The 17,337-nt window shown below is 43.9% G+C and overlaps 1 long non-coding RNA gene across 1 annotated transcript; it reads left to right on the forward strand.

Moving 5' to 3' along the window:
- The first annotated feature begins 4,400 nt into the window (after positions 1-4,400).
- LOC132488319 (uncharacterized) lies at positions 4,401-14,755 on the forward strand. Its single transcript, XR_009531734.1, has 3 exons — positions 4,401-4,547; positions 8,252-8,370; positions 14,687-14,755. It is a non-coding gene; the product is annotated as an uncharacterized LOC132488319 (long non-coding RNA).
- Positions 14,756-17,337: the final 2,582 nt, after the last annotated feature.

A 17,337-nucleotide genomic window follows, 5' to 3' on the forward strand; every position in this document is an offset into this window, starting at 1 on the left:
ATCACTGCACGAGGGAGATGAGCTGAAGAATGCTAGAACCAAGGGGCAAAACTTTAAGGAGAAACACGGTACATGCACAGCCTCAAGGGTCTCCTTCAGACGTTTATTAAACACAGTGGTGATCGAACATATGTCCCCAAACTCTGGACACTAGGTCAGTGTGAATTTCTGACACTTTCCTGTGAGCGTGAACTGAACGCCGTGACTCTAGAGAGGAGGGCACAGAAGGGAAAGGGCGACTTCACCACCTGCACCCGAGCCAAGTCAGACAAACCCAGACTGAGGGATGTCCTACAAGTCCCCTGAACAGTACCCTCCACATTGTCAAGGTCATCAAACACAAGGGAAGTCTGAAGATAATTCGTCACAGATGGAAGGGGACATGTGAACGTTAAAAGGACACGAGTGGGAAAATGATGAAATCCCAGAGTCTGCAGTTTAGGGAAATGTATGCATGTTAATTTCTTAGCTTTGATAAATGGACCATGGTTATGTAGATGCTAACGTTATGAGGAAATGTACTCTATCCATACAATGGAATATTATTCAGCCTTAAAAAGGAAAGAAATTCTAGATATAGAGAACAAACAAGTGGTTACCAGTGGGGAGAAGGAAGGGGAAGGGGGAGGGACAAGATAGGGGTAGGGGATTAAGAGACACAACTACCGTGTATAAAATACATATGCTATGAGGATATATTGTACAGCACAGGGAATATAGCCAGTATTTTATAATAACTATAAATGGAGTATAACCTTTAAAAATTGTGAATCACTATATTGTACACCTGTCACTTATATAATATTGTACATCAATTATACTTCAATTTAAAAAAGGAAAGAAATTCTGACACAGGCTACAGCATGGATGAACCTTGAGAACATAATACTAAGTGAAATAAGCCAGACACAAAAAGACAAATGCTGTATGATTCCACTCATGTGGGGTACCTAAAATAGTCAAATTCATGGGCACAGAAAGCAGTGTGGTGGTTTCTGGGGGTCGGGGGAGGGGGAGGAGGATGGGGAGGGGGAGGAGGATGGGGAGTTGTTTAGTGGGCTCAGAGTTTCAGTTTTTCAAGATGTAAAGGCTCTGGAGATCTTTTGTACAACATGTGCATTTAGGTAACACTGCCACACTATTCACTTAGAATGGTTAAGGTGGCAGATTTTACATGATAAGTTTCTTTACCACCAAAAATTTTTTTTAAAAAGTAGCCTCTCTTCCCAAAAAAACAACATAATTTAAAAGCAATAACCCAGGCCCTCTTGCTTCTCACCCCAACCCCCCCCCCCCCGCCCAAGCTGCATATTGTATATAAAAACCTCAGAGACAAATTCTTGCACGCTGCTGGTAGGAAGAACCACATACCCTCTGCCTCGAGTCCCATGGAGGCCTCTGGATCCCAGACAGCAAGAGCAGCACCCCAGACCTCGCCTTCGGTTCTGCAGCTGCATATGCTGTGCTCAGAGCCCACGCCCCTCCTGGGCACCGGCCCAGCCCCCCTGCCCTGCCTGCGGTCCTAACACCTCCACCAGACACTTCCTGTTTTCACCTTTGTGCCATCGTTCTTTATTTCACTGTGGTCAACTCAGCTTCCCGTCTTTAATCCCATTATTCAAGGAGTCCTAAACTCAACTGCATTTTCTTTCTTTTCCAGGGAAGGTATGTGACCCGAATGCCAGCAGCTTTCATCTCTTCTAAGTACGAAACCACGGGAAAGCAGATACAACCTAAAAATAGCCACACACTTCTTTTTTTTAAATTAATTAATTAATTAATTAATTATTTTATGGCTGCATTGGGTCTTCGTTGCTGCGCACGGGTTTTCTCTAGTTGCGGTGAGCCGGGGCTACTCTTCATTGTGGTGCATGGGCTTCTCATTGCTGTGGCTTCTCTTGTTGCGGAGCACAGGCTCTAGGTGCGCGGGCTTCAGTAGTTGTGGCTCACGGGCTCTAAAGCGCAGGCTCAGTAGCGTGGTGCACGGGCTCAGTTGCTCCGCGGCATGTGGGATCTTCCCGGACCAGGGCTCGAACCCGTGTCCCCTGCACTGGCAGGCGGATTCTTAACCACTGTGCCACGAGGGAAGCCCCACACACTTCTTAAATGTCCAGACAGAAATAGCATGTCCAAGGGACCAAAATGTTTGTAGTTGGGATATCTAAATAAAGATATTTCCCCTTCCTGTTTTTTGCCCATATGTTTGAGTTTCCCAATTGCCAGATGTTTGGTGTCAGGGGCCCTGATACACCCTTGGAATTGGCACTGACATTCCCCCAGGTGCTCAGACTGGGACTTGGGGCCGTCCTGGAGCCCTCACGGCCCTTCCCTCCACAGTCCTTGTCATCATCTCCATTGCTTCCACCTGCATTTGTTCACCATGAGGATAAAGACCACAGTCTCCTAACTGCCCCAGTCCAAGGTCCTCATCAGCCGGTCCAAATTCAAACCATTCTCCTCAAGGAGCCACACAGTCCTCCTAAAATGGAAATGAATCTGGTCAACCCATTTCTTAGAACATTCTGATGAGTTCCCTTTATCTTTTAGCAGGACCGGCATGAGACATACAAGTGCCGCATTTAAGCCTGTAACCTGGCAACCCTCAAATCCACTTTCTTTAAAACTTGTTCAACATTTATTTAATGAGGGAGAAAGAAACCCTGTTAACAAAGATTTTAACAAAGATTATTGCCTGTTCTGTATACAATAAGGGATTCACTAGATGCTCTAAATATTAACGAACTAATCATCTTATATAGAACTGTCTTTCCCTATTTTAAACAAATCTTTTGTTACTTTAGTGTCCTTTTTTTAAATTTTATTTTTATTTTTGGCATGTTCTGCAGTTGTACTGAAAATCCAGAACAAGGCATCACAAAGATGCCTCCGAAGTCTTGGTTTGCGCTGGCTGAGCGGGGGTTGACGACATTTCGCTAAACCATTTTGCCAGGAAGGTCGCTTCCCAGTCGCGTAAGGCGGTAAAACAGAGGAAACCAGGGTTAGTGCACAGTGTCTCTCCAGCTTTTTCCAAAGATTTTTCCTGGAGCAACTGCTCGCTGGTCCACCCTGTAATCCGCCTTTAGGCTTTAGGGTAAGCTCCCGGCTCCTCAGCAGGGCACCCAGGATCCCCGACACGTATCTTGCTGGCTCCCTGGTTTTCCTGGGCCTCATCTGCTCTGTGTCCCAGGCAATGGAATTGCTTGTCACCTCACCAGAAGCCAAGCACTCTCCCCCTGAGCTGTGCCCACTGCCCGGCACCACCTCTCATCTGCTCATTGTTATCCATCCTATGGAAACGGGGAGCCGCTAGAGCTGCGTAACTAAGGGATGTTTAACAGAGGGGTTGCATGCTGAGGTGTGGAAAGGAAAAGGTACCAGCAAGGGCTGGGAGGCACCCGAGGCCACCACTGAGGAGGCAGGGGCGTGAGGAGCCCCACGCTCTCGCCCCCCACCCCCAGATCTCCCTCTGCCGTCTCTCACTGGGGGCTCCCCCAGAGCCAGGGAGGCCATTATTGCAGGCTCCAGGACGAGCTTCCTGGGGCACAGAGCAGGACAAAGAAGGATCCGGCGTGTTCCTGGTGGGCAGGCACCCCTATCACGTTTCACATCAATATAGTTTCCATAATGCCTGTTCCGTTTGACAAGGTGGCAAAATACTTTCCCCACACTCCTTCCATCACTGCAACCTACAAAAATGTGTTATGTAATTGCTCACTTGTCGGCCTCCCGCTGCGTTAAGTTCCTCGAGGGGAGGGTAGCGCTTCATGTTTCCCTGACCTTAGGAGTTCCTGACCTAGTCTGAGGGCAGAGGCAGTGCCATCACACTGCGTCTGCAGAGCCAAGGCCTCAGGGCTGGGGGAGCCCAGATATTTGAAGACTCAGGAAGGGGGGTCTGGAAAAGATTACACCACAGAGTAGACATTTGAACAGGGTCTTAAAGGGAAGGAATCCTTTTCTCTTAAAAACAAAGTTTGAAAACAAGCTGTAAGAGCCCTTATAAAAAAAGAGTGCCATAAATAATTTGAACATAGAATTTTTTTTTTTGCTGAAATTACTTTAGAGGTCATGTATGTTGTATTTATATACCCCCTTCCCAATATTTAAGCTCCATATATGACACTCTCTTTTCATTCTGTGCCCGTGGGTTCCAAATAATTCCCTGTGCTTCTTCCCATTCGAGTGCAGACCACTTCACTTCCTGTCTTCTTTATGGTGGATCCACATTGTTTCGTATGATGAAATTCATTATGATTCATTAAACTTGCTCATAAAAAGGAGCTTGATATCCCCTGGGGCAAGTTCATTAAAACAATCTCTTTGGTTCAATTATGAATCATTTCCCTCTGTATCCAAAGGCAGCTCTTGAGATGCAGCACGGCAAGGAGGCCTCACAAGGCAGATTTAGGAATCCGGCAGCCAAAAATCAAGGCCTGCACGGTAATTTCTGAATAAAAATATCGCCGTGGGAGAGGGAACGCCATATGGCTGTCTGGTGGTGCTCTCTGCTCGGCGTCAACTGAATTTCCAAGGACGGACTTGCACAGACGGTAATTATACCCTCGTGTGTTGTGCAGGGCTGTGTTTCATGCAGGGTCTGTGTGAGCTGGTGGTGCGGCTCTGTGCAGGTCAGAGACAATCTGCTTTATTATCCACTGAAGGATCATAGACACTTATCTCCTGAAAACCAGTTTGGAAGACAAAAATTTAGATCTAAGACATATCTTCTGTATCCCCTTTTCTTCTAATATTAAAGGGAATCCCCCTCCTTGAGACAGAGATTTCATTCCTGCTTCTATCCCTGGGTCTCTCTTTGCAGAGTAACTGATGTGGGGACATTTCTCTGGTTACTTCTCAGATGAGTTTAATAGTAATATCAATAATAAGACATTTTTAAGAGCCACATGCAGACCTAATAGTTGGTTTTCAGAATGCATTTCCCAGGAAGCTCTCTAGGTGACATTTGTATGCCACTTCTGCAACTTGTCTCCACTCTGTAGTAGCCCTGACAATATTTTCACACTTAGCGAAACATGCACCATTTGCCCCTTGCCAAGTGTGTCACATTTCTGAATCAGAAGGTTATTTATTCATCCGATTTAGTGGCCTGTGGCTGCCAGCACAATGGCAGGATACTGCCAGGGGCAGAGGGAGGGGAGAGTGACAGCTGCTAATTTGGAGCTGGGGGGCCCCAGGCCAAGTGGATGCCCCCTGGAGGGGCAGAGCAGAGGAAGGGGCTGGGAGGAACCGCCCCCAGCAGAAGGGAAGGGGCACCCCCTCTGCTGTTCCCTGGAGGGGCTCCTCTCCTGCTGTCGGGTCCCAGCTTAACCTCAGGGTCCTGGAGACCCTGCCCCCAGCCCATGCTCAGCTGTCCTGTGACGCCTCCATCCTCTGTCCTCCACCCCATCCTCCCTGCCAGAGCTGCCCCCGGTGGAGCATCTGACTTAGAAAAGGACACGCCCAAGAGAGGCTTGGGAGGTTTGGGTCGTTGTTGTAGAAGCCTTTGAGTACAGCAAAAAGCGGAAAATCAGAATAAATGACCAAAATATTTTTTTCAAGAGGGTCACTTTAGATACGTTAGTAAATAGTATCGGACGCCAAGGAATTGTGCTGTGGGATGTGTCCCAGGGTTTCGGGTTGTGGAAAGTGTCCTGGGGCTTCGGGTTGTGCTTCTGTGGGTTTCAGGGCATCAGCCCCACCTCTCCTAAAAATAAAGCTTACCTAGATGTGTTTTGTAAATAACACATTTAAGTTATGTTTTTCTTAGGTTTTTTTTGGTTTTATTTTTACAGCTTTATTGAGATATCATTGACCATATAAAAGTTGTATGAATTTAAGGTGTAAAACGTGGTATTTTGATATGAGTATATATTGTGACATGGTGACCACAGTCAGGATAATCAGCACATCCCTTACTTCACACAGTTGCCGTGTGTGTGTGTGTGTGTGTGTGTGTGTGTGTGTGTGTGTCCCAGGCCGTCTTCTCCCGTGAATAGTCTCTGTAACCAACACCACAATCACAATCACAGAGGAGCCCCTCCAGCTGCCCCTTTATATCTGCGCCATCACGGTCCCCTGGCAACCACTGACCTGCTCTTCATCTCTAGGGCTATTTCCAGAAGGTTTCAAAAATGGAATCTTTCAGAAATAGCGCCTTTTCAGGTTGACATTTTCCACCAAGAAGGATGCCCCTGGGGTCCATCCAGGCTGCTGCGTGTACCACGGGTTTGTTCCTTTTTATTGGTGCATTGGGTCCCATTCTACAGATGAACCCCAGTAGGTAACCTTTCACCCACTGAAGGAAACTTGGGTTGTTTCCAGTTTTTTGGCTCTTACAGAGAAAGCCATTATGAGCATTCATGTACAGCATTTCTGTGCACGTCAGTTTTGATTTCTCTGTGATAAACGCCCAAGAGCACAACTGCTGGGTTTTAGGGAGAGTGCATGCTAGTATTACAAGAAACAGCCAAGCTGTTTTCCAGGGCAGCCACACCACATTCATCCCCACCTGCAATGAATGGGAATTCAGTTTCTCTGCATCCTTGCCAGCCAGCATTTGGTGCTATGACTATTTCAATGTAAGTGTCCTACATTGCTTATTTGCCACCTATGTCTCCTCTTCAGTGAATGTCTGTTCACGTCTTTGCTCACTTCCCAAATGGGTTATTTGTTTTTTTCACTGTTGAGACTTGAGAGTTCTTCCCATCTTCCAGATACAGGTCCTTTCTCAGACATGTGGTTTGTAAATAGTATCTCCCAGCTTGTGGTTTGTCTTTTCATCCTCATAAACCGGGATTTTTCACAACACAAAAGTTTTGAATTTTGATGAAATCCACTTTATTATTTTTTTCTGTTTATGGCTCATGCTGTTGTAGGTCTCAGAACTCTGCCCAGCCCTAGATCCTGAGACAATTGTCCTCTATTTTTTCTCCCTGAAGTCTTACAGTTTTATATTTACATTTAAATCTATGACTCCTTTTGTGCTAAATTTTTACACAGCATGAGATTTAGGTCAAGGTTTTTGTTTTTTATTTTTTCTCTCTCTATATGTTATAGTTCCACCACGTAACTTAAAATATACCATCTTAACCATTTTAAAGTGAACAGTTCAGTGGCGTTAAGTACATTCGCATTGATGTGCAGCCCTCACCACCATCCAGCTCCAGAATTTTTTCATCTTCCCAAACTGAGACTTTGTACCCATTAAAAAGGATTCCCCATTTCCTCCACCTCCTGGCTCCTGGCAGCCACTATTCCATTTTCTGTCTCTAAGAATTTTACTACTCTGGGTACCTCATGTAAGTGGACTCACACAGTATTTGTCCTGTTGTGACTGGCTTACTTCACTGAGCATAATGTCCTCAAGGTTCATCCATGTTATAGCCTGTGTCAGAAGTTCTTTCCCTTTTAAGGCTGAATAATATTCCGTTGTGAGTATATACCATATTTTGCTTATCTAAAAAATTGAAAGCAGGGTCTGGAAGGGATATGTGCAGACCCATGTTCATAGCAGCATTATTCACAATTGCCAAGAGGTGAAACCAACCCAAATGTCCAGCAGCATTTTTTGAAAAACTACTTTTCCTCCATTAAATTGCTTTTGCTCCTTTAACAAAAATCTGTTTGGTGTGTTTGTGTGGGCCTATTTCTGGGATCTCTACTCCCTTTCATTGGTCTATGTGTCCATCCCTCTGCCAACATCATGCTGTCTTGGTTACTGTAGTTTTTTAACAAGTCCTAAAGTCAAGTAATGTGCATACTCTCACTTTATTCTCCTTTTTCAAAATTGTTTTAACTGTTCTAGGTTTTTTTTTCTTTCCATATCAGTTTTAGAGTAAACTTGTCTATATTTACACAACAACGTGCTATGATTTTGATAGGAATTGCAGAGATCAATTTGGGGCCAAATGGTACCTTTACTAGGTTGGATTTTCCAATCCTTGAATACAGCATGGTTTTCCTCTTATTTAGATCTTCTTTGATTTGTAATACAATTTTTTTTTTTTTTTTTTTTTTTTGCGGTATGCGGGCCTCTCACTGCTGTGGCCCCTCCCGTTGCGGAGCGCAGGCTCCGGATGCGCAGGCCCAGCGGCCATGGCTCACGGGCCCAGCCGCTCCGCGGCATATGGGATCCTCCCAGACCGGGGCACGAACCCGTATCCCCTGCATCGGCAGGCGGACTCTCAACCACTGCGCCACCAGGGAGGCCCTGTAATACAATTTTTGATTACATGTAGCTCCTCTGTTTTTACAGAGAGGTTGAAATTCAGGAAATCCTCAGCAACAACATTGGAGTTGTGTCCAGTGATGTGCTGGAACTAGTTCACACCAACTCAGGAGGGCCCACGGCGCACGTTCCTTTCCAGCTCTGAGGTCAGTGATGTCACCATGGTGGCTTGAAATTGGCCATGGATGGTGAGTGGACAAATGCTACAAAATGGGCTTTTCCTTCCTCACTTCCTTCTCTCTGTCTCTCTGTCTCTCTCTCTGGAGGGAATTGTTAAGGGATGGGTGAGAGATTGAATTTAGGAGTATCCCTTTGATGGAAAATCATTTGAGATTCAGACACTGAATTAATTTGAATCAAACAGTCTGTCTAGCATGTAGCTGGTATTATGTTGGGAATTCTTGAATTCAATGGCCAAGACTTGACCTAAACTAGTGTTCACAGTGGCAATTTGTTAAAAACATTTATAATTAGAATAAGGCAAGCCAGTCTTAGCAAAGGTATGGCCATAATTACGCATCCTCTCCCTCTTCAAATCAAACCTTAACCCCAGCCCTACTGATTGCTGTTAGCTAAAATTAGATCTTTTGATATTAACACACGTTAATACCCTGTTAGCTAAAATTAGATCTTCTGATATTAACACACGTCAAACTATTTGGTCATTTAGGCAGTAATTCTGATCCCAGTAGGCATTTGGAAATGGAGAGAAGTGAATCGCACCGCACCCTCCTTTCCTCCCCCAGCAGCCTGTGAGCACATGGCCCAGACAGGGAAGTGTAGCACAGAAGGACCTACCAGTTCAGAATCAGCCCACCAGGGTCTGAACTCAGGTTCAGAATGCTCCCTTGGTCTGACTTTAATCAATCTCTTTATCCAATTTATTGTAGTATTTTAATGATTACAACATTAATGCTATAACTCCAAAATATGTTCAGAGCTTTCAAAATATGGCAAGAAACCTAACAGATTACCCTCTTACTTCCGGGACCTGGGGCAGTGATGATTAATATTGGCATGTGTCGTCCTCCCACTATACTTTCTCCATATATTTAATTATTTAACTGCCTTGTTTCCCCCCTTTTGCTGGCTTTCCCCCAGAAATATGAGTTTTTTTTTCATTTAACCACATTTTGTGAATATTTTTCTTTGTCATAAAGTAACGTTGTATGTGAACATTAAGAGACTTAATCACAGCTGAAGATCAAAATCATGGGCAAGGGGGCTTCCCTGGTGGCGCAGTGGTTAAGAATCCACCTGCTAATGCAAGGGACACGGGTTCGAGCCCTGGTCCGGGAAGATCCCACATGCCGCGGAGCAACTAAGCCCATGCACCACAACTACTGAGCCTGCGTTCTAGAGCCTGCAACCCACAACTACTGAAGCCCGCGTGCCTGGAGCCCATGCGCCACAACAAGAGAAGCCACTGCAATGAGACGCCCACACACCACAAGGAAGAGTAGCCCCCGCTCACCACAACCAGAGAAAAGCCCACACGCAGCAACAAAGACCCAAAGCAGCCAAAAAAAAAAAAAAAAAAATCATGGGCAAGAGACAGTGAACAAATCCTCTCCACGTGTCTGAGCATAAAATAAGAGGACACTGAGTTAAAATGTAGTAGGAAAGACTATCACAAGATTTTGGCAAGGAATTCCCATGGCTATGATTATGTTTAAGACACAAGAAACATCTGGATTAAAATTTTACAGGTGAGGGTGGAAGAGAGTTTGTGTGGAACTCTACGGGGAGCTGGAGAGTCTCTGTTCGGTAGCGACTGCTGTGACGGATAATTCATGAGGGATGAGGATGAAGCCAGTCTGTCCTGGACATTTTTGCCTTCCTTTTTCTGAGGTATTCAGTGACTCAGTTATAGTTTCAGGTCGTACCCATACCTGGAAGAACTACATTATTAGCTGACAGTCTCAGAGATAAACATGTAAGACAAAAACCCTTACTTTGGTCTGCAAGGGAAAAGCAGACACTGCACCCGTCAGTCTCAATGAGGGAGTTCCTTGGTGGCCTACTGGTTAGGATTTGGTGCTGTCACTGCCGTGGCCGGGGTTCGATCCCCAGTCACGGAACTGAGATCCCGCAAGCCACGTGGTGTGGCCAAAAAACCCCCACAAAAACTCAATGAGAAAGTCTGTCCATCAGACCTGCGATCCTATTACTGGAGTCGATGCATTGCGACTCAGGCACTGAGTCAGGCTCTGGGTGGGCTGTAGTGTGTGGAAATGTGGTTAAGAACAGGACCTTATTGTACAGGTTAATGACATAAGAAAGGAGGAGGACAGGGAATTGCTCTCTGGATGAAGGACAGACATACACTCTCATCAGACATAGACCCAGTTTACTGAAATTGGTTATTTGCACACAGAGGTGTATAGTGGAAATGCCATTCCTATACAAATAATATGTTATAAATAAATTAGCCAGTTAAATAGGCAACTTAAACCTAATTAGGGTTAATGATTTTTTATTTTCTAAAAGCCCACTTAAAAAAATCAAATTAGTCCTATCTTACTTTATTTGATCATTTGAACAGGGAGATTTTTGCTGCCACAGCTGTTTACAAGGCTATAAAACCTCTTTGTAGATGAGTGGTTTTGGAAGCCCAGCCAGATTCCAGATTCACCTAAAGTATAACTGTCCTGGGGAGTCAGGTCCCCTCCCACTCCCAGAAACTCAACTTCACAAACGGCAGAAATGCAGGAAGTGGGTGGAGAGAAGGACCAATGATTTCCTTCAGAAAAAGAAAAAAAGACAGAATTCTTAAACATGCCACCATTTTTTGATAAGAAAAGGCAATAAACATTAAAGAATAATTAAAAGGAATGCTTATCAGGCATCAATCCAGCTTAGAAAATGAAAGGCGTTATAGATGTAACAAAGCTTCCTGTTTTTACAAGGGCAGGAGAAGGAGGAACAGGGGAACTCTCAGCTGAAAGGATGGCCCCGGACTCCTTGGACCAAATTCTAGGGAACTGGGCTCATGCGACCTATGCTCTCCTGCTTCCACCTCCCCTCCCTGCAGATGTAGTCGCCTGCATCTGCACCCTTGCTTTCAGAGGGTCACGGTATCAGTCTTTATTTGCTCATTTACAAAAATTTTTCCAAGGTGAATCAATGTACTAAAAAACAAAAAAAGCATTAGGGCAAGGAATTGAGGACAGGATTTTGCTTGTGAATCAGCTTTTCTCGAGGGCAGGGCAGGTGATGAAAAGCAGAGCTGGATACAGAAAGAACCGGGTTCCGGTCCTGCTCTGTCACTGAAGAGCAGTGAGCTGCGGATGGTGAGCCCATCGCTCAGGGACCACAGATTATTTATGCATCTGACATGAGACGTGTGTGGGGGGGGCATCAAGTAGAGATTAAACACAGTGCAGGTAGAAAGCTCAGCATAGAAACTGTGGCGTGTTCGAGCTTAGTAAATGAGAGCTGTCTTCACTGTCCTAATTCCCACGGCCCAGTAATGCAGACAGATCACGGGGAATTACGTGGGTGAAGACATGGAGCTGAGGTAGAAAAATCCCTGTGCTGAAGGACACAGGAACCTCAGAGACAGTCCAGGCTTGGCGCAGTGCTCTGCCCTCGCTGTCTGGAGATTCTTAACACTTTCTGAACAAAGGAACTGACATTTTCACTTTGCTTTGAGCCCTGCAAATTTGGTGAGGATCTCATGGCAAGTAAGAGAAGGTGCCAGCTCCGCATCCAGCTGTCTGGCCTCTAAGCCCAGCTCTTTCATCTCAGTGGCTGATAAGGACCTTTGCAAAGACGGTTAGAAGCTGACCCAGGCGCCACCCAACCCTGCCAACTCAGCACCATTCCTGGCCTCTGCTGGGATGGGACTTCATGATCCTGAATGAGTTCAAGGGGCAGATTAGATCCGTTCTCATGGCTGCAGCTGGCTTGGTGAAAAGGGCTGGTGTTTTTGTTTTTGTTTTTAATATCTTTATTGGAGTATAATTGCTTTACAGTGGTTTGTTAGTTTCTGCTTTATAACAAAGTGAATCAGCTATACATATACATATATCCCCATATCTCCTCCCTCATGTGTCTCCGTCCCTCCCACTCTCCCTATCCCACCTGTCTAGGTGGTCACAAAGCACCGAGCTGATCTCCCTGTGCTATGTGGCTGCTTCCCACTAGCTATCTGTTTTACATTTGGTAGTGTATATATGTCAATGCTACTTTCTCACTTTGTCCCAGCTTACCCTTCCCCCTTCGCGTGTCCTCAAGTCCATTCTCAATGTCTGAATCTTTATTCCTGTCTTGCCCCTAGGTTCTTCAGAACCATTTTTTTTTAGACTCCATATATATGTATTAGCATACAATATTTGTTTTTCTCTTTCTGACTTACTTCACTCTGTATGACAGACTCTAGGTCCATCCACCTCACTACAAATAACTCAATTTCATTTCTTTTTATGGCTGAGTAATATTCCGTTGTATATATGTGCCACATCTTTTTTATCCATTCATCTGTCGATGGACACTTAGGTTGCTTCCATGTCCTGGCTATTGTAGATAGAGCTGCAATGAACATTGTGGTGCATGGCTCTTTTTGAATTATGGTTTTCTCTGGGTATATGCCCAGTAGTGGGATTGCTGGGTTGTATGGTAGTTCTATTTTTAGTTTTTTAAGGAACGTCCATACTGTTCTCCATAGTGGCTGTATCGATATACATTCCAACCAACAGTGCAAGAGGGTTCCCTTTTCTCCACACCCTCTCCAGCATTTATTGTTTCTAGATTTTTTGATGATGGCCATTCTGACCAGTGTGAGACGATATCTCATTGTAGTTTTGATTTGCATTTCTCTAATGATTAGTGATGTTGAACATTCTTTCATGTGTTTCTTGACAATCTGTATATCTTCTTTGGAGAAATGTCTATTTAGGTCTTCAGCCCATTTTTGGATTGGGTTGTTTGTCTTTTTGATATTGAGCTGCATGAGCTGCTTGTAAATTTTGGAGATTAATCCTTTGTCAGTTGCTTCATTTGCAAATATTGTCTCCCATTCTGAGCACTGTCTTTTCATCTTGTTTATGGTTTTCTTTGATGTGCAAAAGCTTTTAAGTTTCAGTAGGTCCCATTTGTTTATTTTTGTTTTCATTTCCCTAGGAGGTGGGTCAAAAAGGATCTTGCTGTGATTTATGTCATACAGTGTTCTGCCTATGTTTTCCTCTAAGAGTTTTATAGTGTCTGGCCTTACATTTAGGTCTTCAATCCATTTTGAGTTTATTTTTGTGTATGGTGTTAGGGAGTGTTATAATTTCATTCTTTTACACGGAGCTGTCCAGTTTTCCCAGCACCACTTATTGAAAAGGCTGTCTTTCCTCCATTGTATATTCTTGCCTCCTTTATCAAAAATAAGGTGACCATATGTATGTGGGTTTATCTCTGGGCTTTCTATCCTGTGGCATTTATCTATACTTCTGTTTTTGTGCCAGTACCATACTGTCTTGATTACTGTAGCTTTGTAGTATAGTTTGAAGGCTGGGAGCCGGAGTCCTCCAGCTCCATTTCTCTTTCTCAAGATTGCTTTGGCTATTCGGGGTCTTTTGTGTTTCCACACAAATTGTGCAATTTTTGTTCTAGTTCTGTGAAAAATGCCATTGGTAGTTTTATAGGGATTGCACTGAATCTGTAGATTGCTTTGGGTAGTATATTCATTTTCACAATGTTGATTCTTCCAATCCAAGAACAGAAATAAAAGGAATCCAAATTGGAAAAAGAAGAAGTAAAGCTGTCACTGTTTGCAGATAACATGATACTATACACAGAGAATCCTAAAGATGCCACCAGAAAACTACTAGAGCTAATCAATGAATTTGGTAAAGTAGCAGGATACAAAATTAATGCACAGAAATCTCTTGCATTCCTATATACTAATGATGAAAAATATGAAAGAGAAATTAAGGAAACACTCCCATTTACCATTGCAACATAAAGAATAAAATACCTAGGAATAATCCTACCTAAGGAGACAAAAGACCTGTATGCAGAAAACTATAAGACACTGATGAAAGAAATTAAAGATGATACAAACAGAGGGCTGGTGTTTTGAAAGGAGGCAAGCGTATGTACAGGATGAGTCATTCTCAAAATAGTTTACTCAAGAGTAGCTTAGGTAGGGATTACTGAGTGTAGCAGAAGGTTCAGGAAAATTCCTTCAAGTGCTTTCCAAGTATTTTAGGCTCAGGAAAATCCAAGGCCTTTTGTGCCAATAGCTTTTTTACTTTTAGGCTGAAAGCCATGTTTATTTAAAAAGAAAGGTTATGTAATCCATATATTCATCAATATTGTTTGTCAATTTCTGTTCCTATAAATGTTCTGAGCTTTTTTTTTTTGCTGCAAATCTCACACAAATTTCTTCTTATATATTTTATGGTGCAAAATATTTATGTCAGTCTCCTAAAGAAATTAATACATCACTTTTCCTCTTTCTTTTTGCTGAAGCTCTGCGAATGTAAGCTGTGGTAGCACATTACCTGGCAGCGCGCTGTGACTGTCCCCGGTCTTCCAGAGCAGCCTCCCTGAGACGCAGTCTCATCCCCCGCCTTTTTCCAGATACAGTCTCCAACTCCCCCCAACATCTGTACAAATGCAACCCCTACCTCAAGGTTAACTTAAGTATTAGGACTTGTGAGACCAATGGAACTATGGGTTTCTAATAATGACTCCTGGAATTCATCTGCTATTTAACACATTCTTTTCCTGTGTTTTAAGATGATTAAATGAAAAATTTAAAGACTAGACTGATGGTTTTAGTTATGTTTTAGTTAACTGAGTAAGTCTGTTCTGGTTGTTTTAAATGTGGGTATTGATGATTTATTACTTAAAGACTATGGATTGTTTAGTACAGGTGTCCCCAACTCCCGGGCCACAGACCCTGTTTGGAGCTGGGCTGAACAGCAGGGGGTGAGTGGCAGGTGAGCGAGCAAGCGAAGCTTCATCTGCCGCTCCCCACTGCTTGCATTACCACCTGAACCCACCCTCTCACCCCATCCGTGGAAAAATTGCCTTACACGAAACTGGTCCCTGGTGCAAAAACGTTTTAAAAATGCTTTTTGACCCAGAAGAAATACAGTGAGACTGCTAAACCAGCAGAAAAGGAAGACGCTGAGGAAATTGGTCTCAAATACAGTTCTAAGGTGGCAGGAAGGGCAGGAGGGGAAGATTGAATAATAGGATTACTCACAGCTGCTAATGATCCTGATTCAGTCATTTTCTGCTTATAAAAGGGCACTTCGACCTTTTCCAAGCCCAAATATATGTTTCTCAATGGAAGGTCGCTCCCATGCATAAGCTACTGAAGACTAGATTTATCAGAAACTCTGATAGATTCCTAAACCCAGTAGGGGAGGTGGCACTGCTATCATTAATTGAGTCAATGATCTATTTTATCCAGTACTACGCGTACATGCATATAATGCATAAATTACACAAAACAGTTCCAGCATAGTTAATGAACTTGCCTTAAGGCTAATAAAAAAGCGCTTAGCTAGGTCCTTTTATTTATTTTTTTCCTTCACGTGTAACAGCATTTTAGTTAACAGCATTAATCAAGCTGAAGGACTATCTGAATTAAGATGTAAAGACCTTTTTTAGGCTGCGTGTCAGCATAAGTGAAGTGCCCAGGTACCAGTCAGGGTTAGGGTGCCCTGACATGAAAGGGCTTCCCTGTGACACACATGGCATCATCGGGGGTCTCTCCTATTTGGGATGATCTAAGTAGGAAAGAGCAGTTACGTGGTTGGGGGGTTTGTTTTTTCACAGTGTTGAGTGAGTGCCTGTGAGGCTTATCAACACAGTGAGCACAACTTGTTCACCCAAATAAACTATGTTGGTGTCGGAGGCCCAGAGCTTGATTTCTAGCAGGGCTGGGAACTAGTCATACTGCCTTGGAGAAGTCACTTAGCCTGTGTTACCCTCGTCTATAAAATGGGGACACCAGCATGTGCCACTCCCAGTTTGGGGGAGAATCAAATGAGACGACAGGCACAAAGCTCCGGGCACCAGACTGACAACTGGTCAACATGTAATCGTGTGAGAGTAACAAACCATTCAGGGCAGTAATACAGCAACTAAGTTGTTTGACTAAGAAGTTCAAATAGGGCTTCCCTGGTGGCGCAGTAGTTGAGAGTCCGCCTGCCGATGCAGGGGACACGGGTTCGTGCCCCGGGTCCGGGAAGATCCCACATGCTGCATAGTGGCTAGGCCCGTGAGCCATGGCCGCTGAGCCTGCGCGTTCGGAGCCTGTGCTCCGCAACGGGAGAGGCCACAACAGAGAGAGGCCCCCGTACCGCAAAAAAAAAAAAAAAAAAAAAAGTTCAAATAACCATCTATGGGGCTGAATACCATAAACGCCTCATCAAAAAAATAAAGTATTACGGGTGGCCAATAAGAACATGCGGAGATGCTCAACATCACTAACCGTCAGGGAAATGAAAATCAAAACCACAATGAGACACCACGTCACACTCATTAGGATGCTTACTATCAAAACCCAGAAAATAAAAGTGTAGTGAGGACGTGGAGAAATTGGAACCCTGTACACTGTTGGTGGGAATGTAAATTGGTGCAGCCACTACAGAAAACCGTATGGAGGTTCTTCAAAAAATCAAACATAGAATTATTGTATGATCCAGCAATTCCACTTTTGGGTGTTTAACCAAAAGAATTGAAGGCAGGGATTTGAACAGATATTTGAACAACTATCTTCAAAGCAGCATTATTTACAACAGCCAAAAGGTGGAAGCAACCCAAGGCCCAGTGGTTGCCAGGGGCTTGGGGCAGGGAGATGGGGAGTATGTAATGGGGGCAGAGTTTCATTTGGGGAAGATGAAAAAGTTCTGGAGAGGGAAGTGGTGATGGTCGCACAACAATGTGAATGTACTTAATGCCACTGAGATGTACCCTTAAAAATGGTGAAGATGGCAAATGTTGTGATATGTATTTTACTACAATTAAAAAATATAAAATATAATAAAATGTTTCCAAGTTTCAAAGGCTGAGATAGTGGTAAACTCCTTTTGTTGTTTTGTTTTCTCATTGACAATCCATTTCTTCATTCTTGTATTTCTTTATTCATTTATCTCATTATCAAA

Source organism: Mesoplodon densirostris, chromosome 4 (genome assembly GCF_025265405.1).
Source record: "Mesoplodon densirostris isolate mMesDen1 chromosome 4, mMesDen1 primary haplotype, whole genome shotgun sequence".
Classification (NCBI taxonomy): domain Eukaryota; kingdom Metazoa; phylum Chordata; class Mammalia; order Artiodactyla; family Ziphiidae; genus Mesoplodon; species Mesoplodon densirostris.